Raw genomic sequence first — 14,441 nt, 5'->3', positions numbered from 1 at the left:
GAAAAGATGACTGGAATGATTTCAATTTTTGAATTTTCCAAGACCAGATTTATGGCCCAGGATGTGATCTATTCTGGAGAAGGTTCCGTGTGCACTTGAGAAAAAGGTGAAGTTGCTTGTTTTGGGGTGAAATGTCCTATAGATATCAATTAGGTCTAGCTGGTCCATTGTGTCATTTAAGGTTTGTGTTTCCTTGTTAATTTTCTGTTTAGTTGATCTATCCATAGTTGTGAGTGGGGTATTAAAGTCTCCCACTATTATTGTGTTACTATTAATTTCCTCTTTCATACTCGTTAGTGTTTGCCGTACATATTGCGGTGCTCCTATGTTGGGTGCATATATATTTATAATTGTTATATCTTCTTCTTGGATTGATCCTTTGATCATTATGTAGTGTCCTTCTTTGTCTCTTTTCACATCCTTTATTTGAAAGTCTATTTTATCTGATATGAGTATTGCGACTCCTGCTTTCTTTTGGTCTCCGTTTGCATGAAATATTTTTTTCCAGCCCTTCACTTTCAGTCTGTATGTGTCTCTTGTTTTGAGGTGGGTCTCTTGTAGACAGCATATATAGGGGTCATGTTTTTGTATCCATTCAGCCAATCTTTGTCTTTTGGTTGGGGCATTCAACCCATTTACATTTAGGGTAATTATTGATAGGTGTGGTCCTGTTGCCATTTACTTTGTTGTTTTGGGTTCACGTTTATACAACCTTTGTGCATTTCCTGTCTAGAGAAGATCCTTTAGCATTTGTTGAAGAGCTGGTTTGGTGGTGCTGAATTCTCTCAGCTTTTGCTTATCTGTAAAGCTTTTAAATTCTCCTTCATATCTGAATGAGATCCTTGCTGGGTACAGTAATCTAGGTTGTAGGTTATTCTCTTTCATTACTTTAAGTATGTCCTGCCATTCCCTTCTGGCCTGGAGGGTTTCTATTGATAGGTCAGCTGTTATCCTTATGGGAATCCCTTTGTGTGTTATTTGTTGTTTCTCCCTTGCTGCTTTTAATATTTGTTCTTTGTGTTTGATCTTTGTTAATTTGATTAATATGTGTCTTGGGGTGTTTCGCCTTGGGTTTATCCTGTTTGGGACTCTCTGGGTTTCTTGGACTTGGGTGGCTAGTTCCTTCCCCATTTTAGGGAAGTTTTCAGCTATTATCTCCTCAAGTATTTTCTCATGGCCTTTCTTTTTGTCTTCTTCTTCTGGGACTCCTATGATTCGAATGTTGGGGCGTTTCACAGTGTCCCAGAGGTCCCTGAGGTTGTCCTCATTTCTTTTGATCCCTTTTTCTTTTTTCCTCTCTGCTTCATTTATTTCCACCATTTTATCTTCTACCTCACTTATCCTATCTTCTGCCTCCGTTATTCTACTCTTGGTTCCCTCCAAAGTGTTTTTGATCTCATTCATTGCATTACTCATTTTTAATTGAGTCTTTTTTATTTCTTCTAGGTCTTTATTAAACATTTCTTGTATCTTTTCAATTTTTGTTTCCAGGCTATTTATCTGTAACTCCATTTTGTTTTCAAGATTTTGGATCATTTTTATTATCATTATTCTAAATTCTTTTTCAGGTAGATTCCCTATCTCCTCCTCTTTTGTTTGACTTGGTGGGCATTTTTCATGTTCCTTTACCTGTTGGGTATTTCTCTGCCTTTTCATCTTGTTTAGATTGCTGTGTCTGGAGTGGGCTTTCTGTATTCTGGAGGTCTGTGGTTCCTTTTTATTGTGGAAGATTTACCCAGTGGGTGGGGTTAGACGATTGGCTTGTCAAGGTTTCCTGGTTAGGGAAGCTTGGGTCAGTGTTCTGGTGCGTGGAACTTGATTTCTTCTCTTTGGAGAGTAATGGAGTGCCCAGTAATGAGTTTTGAGATGGGTGTATGTGTTAGGTGTGACCTTGGGCAGCCTGTATGTTGACTTTCAGGGCTATGTTCCTGTGTTGCTGGAGAATTTGCGTGGTATGTCTTGCTCTATAACTTATTGGCTCTTGGGTGGTGGTTGGTTTCAGTGTAGGTATGGAGGCTTTTGGACAGTCACTTATTGCTTAAAGTTCCATGTAGTCAGGAGTTTTCTGGTGTTCTCAGGTTTTGGGCTTAAGTCTCCTGCCTCTGGATTTCAGTTTTATTCTTCCTGTAGTCTCAGGACTTCTCCAGCTATACAGCACTGATAAGAAAACTTCTAGGTTAATGGCGAAAAGATTCTCCCCTGTTAGGCATACCCAGAGAGGTTCACAGAGTTACATGAAGAAGAGGAGAGGGAGGAGGGAGATAGAGATGAGCAGGAGGAGAAAAAGGGGGACTCAAGAGGAGAGAGACAGATCTACGCAGCTGTCTGTTCCCAGAGTGTTCTCCGTAGCCCAGTCACCTACAAAGATTCACAGAATTGGATTGGGAAGAGAAGGGGAAAGGAGGAAATAGAGGTGTTCTGAGGTAGAAAACAGAGAGTCAAGATTGGGAGAGAATAATCTTCCATTTAAAAATAGGGCTTCTCTTCTTTTTTTTTTTTTTTTGTAAGGTTATAGTGTGTTGAAAATGAAAATTAAGGAGTAGTAGAGGAGTACTAGAGGACTTTAAAAGAAATAAGAGGAAAAGAAAAATAGAAAATAGAAGAGAAAAAGGAAAGAAAAAGAAAAAAAAAAGAAGAAAAAAAAAGAAAAAAATTTTTTTCCCCTAATTAAAAAAATCATAAAAATCTATGAAAATGAAAGTTAAGGAGTAATGGGGGAGTAATAGGGGGTTTTAAAGGAAAATAAAAGAGAAAAAATAAAAAAAAGAAAAAAAAAAGAAAAAAAAAAAGAGAAAAAAGTAAAATTATATCTAGGAGTTTCTCTAGAGCTGTTGCGGTCAGTGTGGGTTCGGCTCAGTTTCAGATAGCTCCTCGTTCCAGCTTACACTTCTCCGTATCTACAGGCCCCTTACGGTATAGTCGGTGTTTTCTAGAGGGATTTTAATCTGTTGCACCAGTCCCTTCTGAAGCGGTTCCCTTTGTTTATTCGACTTCTGTTTGCCGGTCTCTTCAGAGCCTCATTTCCGCCCTGACACAGGCGGGCGGAGGCGGACTCTTATTCAGGTAGCTAGTTCCGTCGCTCTGCGGGGAGGGGCTGACGCTGCGGGGATGGGCTGGCGCTGCCGGGAGGGGCTGACGCTGCTTTCTCCGTCTGCGCTGCTCAGGCTCCCGGCTGCTCTATATGGAGCGCGCCCCGCGCTGCGCGAGGTTCCAGCCCTCGGGTGTTCTACTACAGCGCGGAAGGAAAAGCTGCGCCTGCTCTCTGTGCCTTCCCGGTCAGAGCGGTCCAGGCAGCCAGGGGCTTGGTGGGTGCTCTCTCCCCAGGTGTGGCGCACCCACTCCCCTCCACGGACCCAGACTCAGTTTCCGCTGGCGCCAGTCGGGTGCGCGCGCCTTCCGCCCTCTGCGTCCCCAGCCCCAGTCCCCGCCCGCGCCGGTCGGGTGCCTGCGCCCTGTGTCTCGCCGCGACCTTCCCCTCCCCCCTGCCTCCTGCCTCCGGCGGGGCTGGGCCAGTCCGCAGCCTGCGAGCTCTTCTCGGGACTTTCTCGGTCTCTTTGTTCTGCGAACCGCCGGCAGTGTGTTCGGGCCGGTTAATGTACTCTCTCTCTTTTGGTCTCCCACAGTTCAAGTTGGCACCTCACAGAAGCTCCCTCCGATTGTCCTCAGGGCACTCAGGCCCGGACCCTACCCCAAGCAATGCCGCCCAAGACTCCCTTCCCAGGACGAATCTCCGTCCTCAGCTCTTTTGTCTCACTTTTTATCTTTTATATTTTGTCCTACCTCCTTTCAAAGACAATGGGCTGCTTTTCTGGGCGCCTGATGACCTCAGCTAGCGATCAGAAGTTGTTCTGTGAAGTTTGCTCTGCGTTCAGTTATTCTTTCGATGAATTTGTAGGAGAGAAAGTGGTCTCCCTGTCCTACTCCTCCGCCATCTTGGCTCCTCCTCAGGGGACAAGTTTTTAGAGGCAAAATTTGGGGTGAGGGCCGCAAGGTGTGTGGCTTTCTTCTGACTGATAGGTGATGAGGTAACAGGGCGGAGGTCCACAAATCTTGTGCACAGCCTGGAGTTACTGCATCCACCTGGGTGGATGCCTTTAGTTCCTGCAGAAAAACTCAAAGATATTGTTTTGTATATCCTTTCCAGAGAAATGAGGAACTTGTCCGATGGCTGCAGTATTGTTTCTTGACTGCTTCTCCTTTGTTTCTGCATCCCCTCCCTTCCTTGATGAGCAGCTGTTTGAACTCAGGGAAGATCTAGGAGGCTGAATGAAGCCTATTACCTACAAATGAAAAACAAGGGACCCAGAAAGGCTTTTGTGCCCAGAAGGGCCCCACAGGGCCCTGCTCAGTTTCATGCCTGCTTGACCTAATAAAACTAAACAAAAGCAATTGAATACAAAGGCTAAAGTAAAAGAATCTGATCACTTACGGAGTTGGGTTTGTTCTTCCAGATCACACATCGAGCATCTTCAATGGACCAGGCATTGTAATAGGCACTCGAGAAACAAGGATATTCCCAGTCCTCAAGGATCTTCCCTTCTGGTTTGCAAGGAAATGGTGAGTCCAGTAACAGATGTATGGAGGAGCGAATGGCAGCCAAGGTGGAGTGACTGGGGATTGCGTTCACTTCATCTCTGATCTCATGCCTCTCCCAGTGCCTGCTTGACAAATAGAGGTGAAAAGATTTTTGAATTTACAATAGTAAGAGGGAAATTTTACACAAATCTGCTGGAGTCCAGAGTGTGCATAAGGTCCAGCCACTGAAGCGAGTCATAGCAGCCAGAGTCTTTTCTGCAACAAGGTCTCACCTCTTTGATGAATGAGCTCGGAGTCTTTTCTGCGGATGCTGCTGACTCTCTCCTTGTCATTTCCTTACCTTGTGAGGGTCTGTGCTCAGCTGAGGTCTGTTAAGATCCATCTCACAGGTTATTTGAGCCTGGATGCACTAAACAGGTGAGGCAGCTCTCGGACTCTCTCATCCTCATGGCTGCCACTTCTACTTAGGACCAGTAGCGCTCACTGCTTTTCCGAAGAAATGCACAAAGTCAGGAGGGCAGCCACACTTGGCCCTAATCTGCTCAGAAGTTGAAGGTGGTATATATGAGTCAGGAGCGAGGCATGAGGAAGAAATGACAACAGACGTAGAGATACAGTTAGCCAAGGCACCAGATTTGAGAAATCCATCTTCTTGGCCGGTTGGATCAGTTTCTGTTAGTAGTAAAATGGAATCTTTGAACTAGTTTGACAGGTTGGAATATTGAGAAACATTCTTTCTCTTTTAATTCCAGTTCAGAAGGAACATTGCTCAGCTCACTTGTTGTGATATATAAACCAACCCCTGGCAAAATTATGAAGTCAGGAAAATTGGTCTTTGGTAGTTCCTCATCTTCACTCCCTTCCTGGGCTATTTCCTCCTCCTTATCCCTGTGATGGTTTTTTTCCTTCCTTTTTCCTTCCATCCTAGATTCCCAGAGCCCACAACCTTTCTTCTGTCCTATCTAAAATCCTGTCCTATGAGAGCATGGAGAACTGCTCCTTCATAAAGGAGCAATGATTGATGGCAGTCCCAAGAGCCACTGCATAGAAAGGGATTCAGTTGGTGGGGTAAATCTCTATATGAAATTTTTGGCAGTTGGAAGTGGCTGAAGACACGGGTGAGATGGGATGGAGGCATTTTGTTTCCTTCCTGATGTTCCCTGAGTCTAAATCTCAACAGGAAAGTGGACTTGTTGCTTAGTATAGTGGTAAAAAGACCAGACTGACCTGGATTATACCCTGGATTCATTGTTTAATAGTTGTGTGGCTTTCAACAAGTTCTATAACATGTTTGTAACCAATCTGTGTCTCAATTTCCTCCTGAATGTGGGTGAAAACACCTGGTTCATAGGGTTATTTTATGGATTTGGGGATGTGGTAAGGCTCTTGGTATGGGCTTTATCCCATAGAATGATCATTTAAGTGTTTAGTATTCCAAATGCCACCCTATTTATGTCACTTCTCTGCTCAGAAGGCTTCCATGATTTCCTGCTGTCCTAGAGAACCAAGTCCTAAACCTTGGTGTTTCCACCTCTAAGATTGGACCAAAAAATAAAATACTCTTTAAGAATGCTTTGGACAGTCTCTTTCCATCATCTTTGACCATGGAGTCAGACTTGATTGAAGGAGAGAGAGCTTTTCCTGGAGAGCAGTGAAATGTATATTCAGTTCAGTTCAGTGGCTCAGTCATGTCCGACTCTTTGCGACCCCATGGACTGCAGCATGGCAGGCCTCCCTGTCCATCACCAACTCCCGGAGTCTACCCAAATCCATGTCCATTGAGTTGGTGATGCCATCCAACCGTCTCATCCTCTGTTGTCCCCTTCTCCTCCCGCCTTCAATCTTTCCCAGCTTCAGGGTCTTTTCAAATGAGTCAGTTCTTCGCATCAGGTGGCCAAAGTATTGGAGTTTCAGCTTCAGCATCAATCCTTCCAATGTGTATAAGCATAGGTAAACCAGTCCTATTCTATAGGAAATCATGCAAAAATCTGACCTAAGTCCTCTTCACTTTGGGCAGGGCTTGGATAGATCCCAGAAGCATGCAGGGCATGCTGGTTCTCTGTGAACGGGTTCTAGTCTCAATTAAACTGATGCTGAAGAAAATAAACCACACAGCTCAGGCACAGAGACCTTGAACTATGACCCTATTGTCCTGGCTTTCAGTCTGGTGGATTTTGAGGCCACTTTTCCTCTACTGACTGGAGAAGGAAATGGCTACCCGCTCCAGTATCCTTGCCTCGAGAATCCCATGGATAGAGGAGCTGGGCAGCCTACAGTCCATGGGGTCGCTAAGAGTCAGACACGACTGAGTGACTAGCACTTTCTTTTCCTTTACTGAACCATGCTGTCTCCTGTTTTCTATAGTGGGATAGATGTGGGGCTGAATAACAAAACTCCTTTTCAACCATTAACAAATTAGTTGTAATTAATTTCTCAGAGGCACTTGCAATCCCATGTGTTACCCTAAGGAAAGGGGTCACTTAGACAGGAAAGTATAGGTGAGAGACGGGAGATTCTACAGGGAGGTCAACAGCAGATGGTACTCGGCAATGGAAGGCAGCAGGAGGGCCCTGGGCAGCTGGAGAGCTGCAAAAAGAAGAGGAATGCCCCGAGCAAGTGTCCTCTGCCTTTCAGGTGTACTTCATTTGCCTTTGGGGGCGGGAAGGGGGAATATATTGATGGCTGAAATTCAGGGTTGACTTGAAATCTGCAGAGGACAGGTCACCTAATACTGACCTTCAGACATTGATTTTGAATTTTGCATTCAAACTAGTTACTCTTTGCAGTTAATCTCCACAAATGAGTCCTTTTTGTAAGCCACACTGAACATGCTCATGAATCATGCTTATCTATGGATTTACCCTTGAAGGGCTTAGAGATGCAGTCTATCAAAAGTGGCTTAGATCCTCATCCTGCCTCTAGGATTGTCATTGATGAATGTATTTGGATGGTCGGAGTCCCCATCATGGCACCTCTGTAGAGCTTGGCCCAGACCCTAGTTTTAGCTGTGCTTGTCTTGTGCTCTGACACCTCATGAGTCTTGCTATTTCTAAATTTTAGGCAATTTAGATAAAAAAAAAATTTAAAGGTATTTCCAGGGAATAGAGTACTCACATTGGATGACCGAGGAAATGTTTCCTGATCTCCATGTACCCAGTAAACCAAATTGGTAGGGCAGCTTCAGTGTATTGTCAAGAACACTTAACACTTACCAGTGGTGTGACCTTGGTCAAGTCACTTTCCCTTGAGTCTGGTTTCCCTTCCATGATACAGGGAATGATTTCCCTACTTCATAGGACTGTGGTGTTGATTAAATGGGAAGGTGTTTGAAAGTAAATGAGAACATATATGAATTGCAGAAGGAGTTCATCAGAGGGATAACAGCCTGGAAGAGGCAAAATAATATGCAAATATCAGGTATTAATGTCAAGAGGTATTGCAATCCAGTGGTTTGCAGTGGTTCCCAACCTTCCTGGCACCCGGGATGGGTTTCATGGAAGACCATTTTTATCATGGACCAGGGGAGGGGGGATGGTTTGGGGATGATTTAAGCACATTACGTTTATTGTGCACTTCTAATCTAATGCCACCTCTTATCTGACAGGAGGTACCAGTCCATGCCCAGAGGTTGGGGACCCCTGGATTACAGAATAGGCTCTGTCATCAAACAGCTTGGCCTCACATGATGGTGTTACCATTTACTAGCTGTGTCATTTTGTATGTTAAACTCTCTGAGGCTCAGTTTCCTTACCTGTAAAGTGGGATAATAATGGAACCCGTTGCCATAGGGTAGTTACAAAGAGTAAGTTATTAATGAATGCTCAGTGCTTAGCACAGGACCTAGCACACAGTCAGCTGCTATTATGAACAAAGTAGTGAAACAGTAACCAATTCCTTGCAGTGTGCAGCAATGATCAACTTCCATACAGTCATGTTTGATTGTTAAATACCTTTGTTGTGAGGTTGGCAGGACAGATATTATCATCATTTTATGTGGGGGTTGATGAGCCCCTCAGGGATCCTCAGCAATGGTGAAAGGCCTTTGTTTTGGAACCCAGAGCTCTGGATTCCTTCTTAATGTCAAAGCCTCCCTCCTCTGCCTATGTTTGAAGCCTGACCTACCATATGAATTATTATCAAGTTATCAAATAAGCCACGGGCAAGGGCAAACGAGACTTCGTCACTTCTTCTCTGTGTTGGGTAACACATGTGAATCAGAGCCCCCTCACTTTGGCTCCTATTACTAATAAATATATTTCATCATGAACTAGATTGCGGCTTCTTTCTAACAGAATTTAAGAAAGTTACTGTCTATTGTGTTCTGTAAGCCTTTCCCACGCCTGTTTCTTATGAAGCTATCTTTTTTTTTTTTAACTTCGTTGTTAATCACAGCAGATATCTCTGTCATTTGGGGACCCACTCTGTATTAATGAATATGGATTGGACTCCTCCTAATTGTTCTCTGAATACCTCCCAGTTTTCAGGAGGATAATTGATTTCAATCAACTTCTTCAGCACACTCTCTACACTGTTGAAGCCTGTGATTTTCAAGTTCAATATTTGTGTGCTCACACCCTCAGGACTGCTTCGGTTATATCCTGTTTTAATCCCGGGATTCTAACCAGTCACCAACTTGGAGTATATTTATCATTAAACTCATTTATTGTTTAGTATAGCTGGGCCATGCTTTAAGGCATAACTCATATATGACCTCTAAATTTTCTGAAAAGCCAAATTACAAGAGCACTTTTAAATTTAAACAACAAACAATCTACTTGGCTTTAGTGAAGAGTTTATTGAAATGTTCCCCATGCCATTAGCTGTATAATAGTCTGGGGTGAAGAAACTAAAAGTACATGTTAGGTGTTTACTGTGGACAATTAGTCAAAGAGGACACAACTCAGAAATAAGCTCATTGGGAAGACAATAATTCATTTACAAAAATCCAGTTTTAGTTTAAATTCTAGAAATGCAGATAATAAATATATTTGGATACAGTTCCATATAATGCCTTTTTCTAGTTTTGAAAAATTTCCCCCTATCCTAAATTTTTTCCTTTTTCCCCCCTCAAGTGCATGTTCAAAGATCTATGGTGATTTACTATTTTTCTATGTAATTTGGAACAGCTAATTTTACCCTACACTAGATACTCTATCATTAGTTCAGTCTCTAAGAGCTCAAAGCTTATCAGATATTTTTGGGAGGAATACCTAAATTGAGGATAGCTGCTTTCATCACTATATTTGTACTACTGTTAACCTCATTGAGGTTCTTACTGCCATCCTTCAGCTGGACTATTACAAAAGCTTAACTGGTCTTCCTCTCGTCTCCCCACGTCAAGTTATCACACACACTATTGCCAGAATAATCTCACCCAAACATTGCTTTCCTTTGTTAGGTCTGCAATGGCTCCCTGTTACCACTGGCCTGGAATGCCAGATCCCATAATCTGAATTTAAAATTTACCTTTCCAACTCTATTTGCTATTATGACTTCACATACCATATGCTCCAGCCAGCCTAACTATTGTGATTTCTTGACAATAGGAATTGTCCATGCACGTTCATACGTACCCCTGTGTCTACTTTGGCTGCTCCTTCAATCTCCAATAATACTCTTTTCACCGCCTTTCTCCATCTGCATTTTATGCATCTGCATTTGTTAGGGTAAACAGAGGGCCTCCTCCCCTCCCCCCGTTTAAAAAAAAAAGTGACCATAGAGTAAAATGGCTTTACAAATTCAGAAGTTCACTTTTCTCTCACGTGAAAGTTCTGTTGTGTTTCAGAACGATAGTGGCTCTGCTTTGCATCTTCATTCCAGAATTTAGGCTTCTTTACAAGTTGTCAATTCAACAAGTTACTGCTCTAGCATTCCCTAAGATGTGATTCTCATTTGAGTGGTCGAGGTTGCCCCACTTACCCCCCCACACACATCCAGGATCTAGCTGGAGGAAGAGGAAAGTGAATAAGGCATGTCCATTCTGTCAAGGTGGAGGCCTGGAAGTGGTACATGCCACTTCTCAGATTCCATCAGAAATTAGCCACACACTCCGAGAGAGGCTAGGCAATGTAGTCTAGCCACACATGTGGAAGAAATGGAGGGCAAATTTTGGCGGCCAGCTAGAAGCTTGTCACATTGTTGAAATCTGACTCACATGCTGTCTCCTTCAGATTTATTTTGAGCCCCTCAGCTGTAAACCATTTATCTTTTGAACTACTCTAGCCTGGAGCTTTTGACTGTCAAGTGTATCAGAATCTCCCATGGTTCTTGTTAAACTATAGTCTTGATATTAGCATATACACTACTATTTATAATAGATAAATAAGGACCCACTGTATAGTACAGGGAACTGTGCTCAATATTTTGTAATAACCTATAATGGAAAAGAATCTAAAAGTATATATATATATAACTGAATCACTTAGCTGTGTACTTTAACAACATTGTAGATTATGATAAAATAAAAAGATTTAAGATCGAAAATAGAAGGGGAAAAAATGAGTCTGAATCAGAGCAGGGCCTGAGAGTCTGCACTGCTAACAAGCTCCTCAGTGATATCCACACACTGGTAAGCAGAACATACTTTGAGTATGGAGGTTCAAACCTATTTTCTGTTTCCCATCTGTGGGATGTAACTTTTCCTGCTTCATACTAGCTATTCCTGTGCATATCTTAACCTCCTTACTAGACAGTTAACTCTCATAGTAGGCTTGAGATCTCGTTAGCATCTTTCTCACCATGCCTCCCTCCAGCACCAAGAATAGTCTTGTACATTTAGAGGTACTTAATAAATATTTGAATAATTGATGAGCAGTGTCAAGTAATTCAGAATGTTGAGCATAAACTTTCAAAAAGCAGCATTGTTTGTGCCAAGTTCTGGACTATGCTTAGTGCAATCACTTGTTTGGAAATGCTTTATTGGAAGCCCTCACGCCCATGTAGCCCAGCCAAACCCAGGGAGAAGCTGCCAGAGAGCTGAACTAAGTGGAATTTAGCAAATGGAGACCACATTTTATCAAGGACTTTCCCCCTCTGTGTGCTGCGACCATTTCAAGGGAAATGCTAATACCTGTGTTTAGAATTCATTTCCAGAGTCTCTCTCTAACAAGAGTGGGTTGTTTTCATTTGTTTGTTTTCATGTGTGTGTGTGCATGTGCTCATGTGTGCACATCCCCATTCCCACAGGGCCTCACAAGCCAGTGTGATAAATTTTGTTGAACTGGCAGTTTTTCCACCTGGAAGCACTCAATGATCTTTCATTTGGAAAGTCTCTAGTTGGGCTCCAGTGAAGACTGGATGAGAATGACCCTTCTCAGCTTGGCACCATGTTAGCTTGTTCTTTTCTCAATCCTGACATATGTATTCATGTTCTAGGCCTTGAGGGTTGGAGTAGAAGAAGAGAGAGGGCATGAGGTAGGCTGGGGTTTTAAGACTGAGGCCATTTGGTAATCTCACTCGGTCCACATGGAGCGAAATAAGACCTGAAGTATCCTGTCTTGCTTCTCTTGCAGGCAGGATGAAACCTCTACCTGGAAATTGCTGTACATGAGACAGGACTGAAGCTTCCCTTTGGGGCTTTACGCAAAAAGATTTCACAGGCAAATGATTCACGTTGTCAAGATCTTAGAGATTCTTAGCCTAGTTGAAGAAATGAGTTTTAGTCTCTCTTAACCCCACCCCACAATTGACTAAGGCAGCAATCACAAAGCACAGAACTTCAGTGGGGGGTCCTCACTTGTCACCTGCAAGGCTTGCCTGCTCCTTGGCAGTACCTTTTTAGCCCTTAATTCCATTAGTAGGCTTTGGAATTGAAAAAGGAATATTCAGACACGCTACTCATTTTTCCTGACCCCTCACTTTCCTTACTGTGATGATGTAAGGGTTTACAATATTATCTGCATGTCGTGTCTTGATAAGTTATTGCATGTTATTGTACAGGATTTTGTAAGTATTCTACATGTTTTAGCCTTTCTCCATCCTTGGTGAGACCTTATAGCATCACAAAAATAAAAATGTTCCTAACAGGGCTGGGACTATGGTGAGACATGTCAGGTCCCTAGGAAGGAAAATTTAAGGAGATGCTCACTTGACAAGTATAACCCTGTTCTTGCCAGACCCTGAGAGTGAGAGTTTCTGAAATCTTGTGCTTAGGAGCCTGTCTGGCCTTCTAGTTCAGGTCCTAGCTCTCAAACCAGAGACCCTGAAGTACCAGTGTTTCTGAGATTATTTGGAGAGTAGAGTCCATTCTTTAACCCCCTTTGTTTTTGGTAAATGCAAGGATTCTCCACATGCAGACAGGAGACACTAAAAATAAAGCTCAGCAATCATGTTTTTATTCATCACATGAATGTAACTGTCATTCTCTTCACTTGCCCTCCATGCTGTAGCTAAAGAAAGTCTTGACAGAGACTTCTAACAAGCACACATTCATTATCTGTTTTGGGGCTCTCCTTGGATTTAACTCTTGACATTGGTCTCAAAGACCCTTGAATTTTCAGACCATCAGTGGCACATCTCAGTGCAGACAAACACATTATTCCTCTGCTGCCTAACAATACCCACTTGCAAGTTGTACGTGAATAGCACCTAATTAGCTGTGACATGCATTTTTGGCATATGTCAGAAGTTAAAGCCACTTCCTTAGAGGAACTCAAACTCTGAATTTATCTTTATTAAGGCCTTGTCCAAATGATAAATATACACTGCCTCCTTGCTATCTTCTGCTTGGAAATAAATCACTTTAGGATTGATTTGCTAACGACTTTCTTCACTCCAAGGGTCCTCCTGCCCCAGAGGTCATGCTGTCCTTCTTCACAAACACTGGTAACCAAACAGACCCCAAGCTGGCCATGCAGTGAACGAAGTGAGGAAACTGGCATGAGGGGAAGTGATTCCCTTCACACAGTCCAGAAAAAGCAGCTTTACAGGCACAATATTCTGGAAAAAAAAAGCCAGCCAAACAAGTGTGGGGTTGCAAAGAATAGGACATGACTGACAACAACAGAACAAGTGTGGAGTATGTGAGTGAACAGATGGGGTGTGTGCACTTTTTTTAAGCAAAATACTATGAACTTTGGTACTTCAGGAAGTACAAACTCCTCCAGGAGTCTGCTGTACTGGAGTGGGGAGCCTATCCCTTCTCCAGTGGATCTTCCTGACCCAGGAATCCAACCAGCATCTTTGGCATTGCAGGCAGATTCTTTACCAACTGAGTTATGAGGGAAGACCCCAGGAGTCTGCTAGGTAATTGAATAAGCAAAACTAGCTGTGTAGGAGACATTCTTGAGGGGTGGGGACTTCTGGGAAGCAGAAGAAACATTTCTCATCCACACCAGCCTCCTCTTGCCACATGGGAACATGGGCCAAATCTTGTTAGATCTTTTGATTCTTCAAGAGGATGTATATGATTATTTTTTCTCTAACACAACATTTCTGTCCTTTTATGTTGGAAAGTTAAACTTTTTAAGTTACTATGAGGGACAAAATATCCCAGAAGGAAAGATTTGTCTCACTAAGTCTTAAACTCTAATACCAGCTCTAATGCCAACTCTAATGAGCTCTTTGCTCAGGATCACAACTTTTTAAAAACAAATTTTTTTTTGATGTGGATCATTTTTAAAGTCTTTACTGAATTTGTTACAACTTTGCTTCTGTTTCATGTTTTGTTTTGTTTTATTTTGTTTTTTGACTGGGAGGCATGTGGGACTTCAGCTCCCCAACCGGGGATCGAACCTGTGCCCCCTGCATTAGAAGGCAAAGTTTTAACCACTGGACTGTCAGGGAAGTCCCAGGACCACAACTCTTGATTCACTTGGTGACATTTGATGACTCTGCCAGTCAAGATGTGGTTGTATATTCTTAAGATAACCAGATATTAAGATTTTATTTTCAAAAGTCAGGTTTAT

General features: G+C 42.8%; 1 long non-coding RNA gene across 1 annotated transcript in view; it reads left to right on the top strand.

Moving 5' to 3' along the window:
* The window catches only part of LOC122690062, an 83,792-nt gene that overhangs the window by 38,178 nt on the left and 31,173 nt on the right, over positions 1–14,441 (top strand). Inside the window, exon 3 of the long non-coding RNA XR_006339966.1 lies at positions 4,452–4,557. This is a non-coding gene — a long non-coding RNA (uncharacterized LOC122690062). The remainder of the gene's footprint in view (positions 1–4,451; positions 4,558–14,441) is intronic.

This window comes from Cervus elaphus, chromosome X, assembly GCF_910594005.1.
Source record: "Cervus elaphus chromosome X, mCerEla1.1, whole genome shotgun sequence".
In the NCBI taxonomy this organism is placed as follows: Eukaryota; Metazoa; Chordata; class Mammalia; order Artiodactyla; family Cervidae; genus Cervus; species Cervus elaphus.
This window is presented reverse-complemented; position numbering and strand designations above follow the sequence as displayed.